This window comes from Nestor notabilis, unplaced genomic scaffold, assembly GCF_000696875.1.
Source record: "Nestor notabilis isolate BGI_N333 unplaced genomic scaffold, ASM69687v1 scaffold8856, whole genome shotgun sequence".
NCBI lineage: Eukaryota > Metazoa > Chordata > Aves > Psittaciformes > Psittacidae > Nestor > Nestor notabilis.
Window position 1 is genome coordinate 1 of NW_009931435.1, and position 579 is coordinate 579.

Sequence of the window (579 nt, forward strand, 5' to 3'; positions counted from 1 at the left end):
GAAGGCTACTGGCAGAATTCCTTAAGGACCAGTCTTAAATCATATATGTTTAGTATTCATAGTGCCAACAGGAAGGCTGAGTTATGATACTGCTGTTACTACAACCTTAGGATGCACTGTGAGTACAGGGAAGGATCTGAACAGCACTCAGGAAAAATGTCAAGTGGACAACTAGAGGAAAAGGAAAATGGATAACATGCAAGTGCTATGTCAAGTACATAAAGGAGTAGTAACAAGTAACAAAATGGGAACCTAACAGCTAGAACCTACACACAAGAAAGACACAAATGTTTTAATTTGTATCAGGGCATCATTCTGATAAAACTATCATAAAGCTTAGCTAAAATCTTATGAACAGTTCTGGTTGCTCATAATCAACAGAGAACTCAAGATGATACAGGTTCAAAGGACTAACAGGATCATCAGCGAGTGAGTAGAGATATATTGATTATTTTGTCCTAGCAAAAATAGGCTGAGTTTGGGTAAGATGCTGTCTGCAAATCAGGGAAATTATTAAGGATGGTGAAGAGCTTTTAAAGGTAAATGACAAATAAAATAAAAAATAAATAATAATTAAAA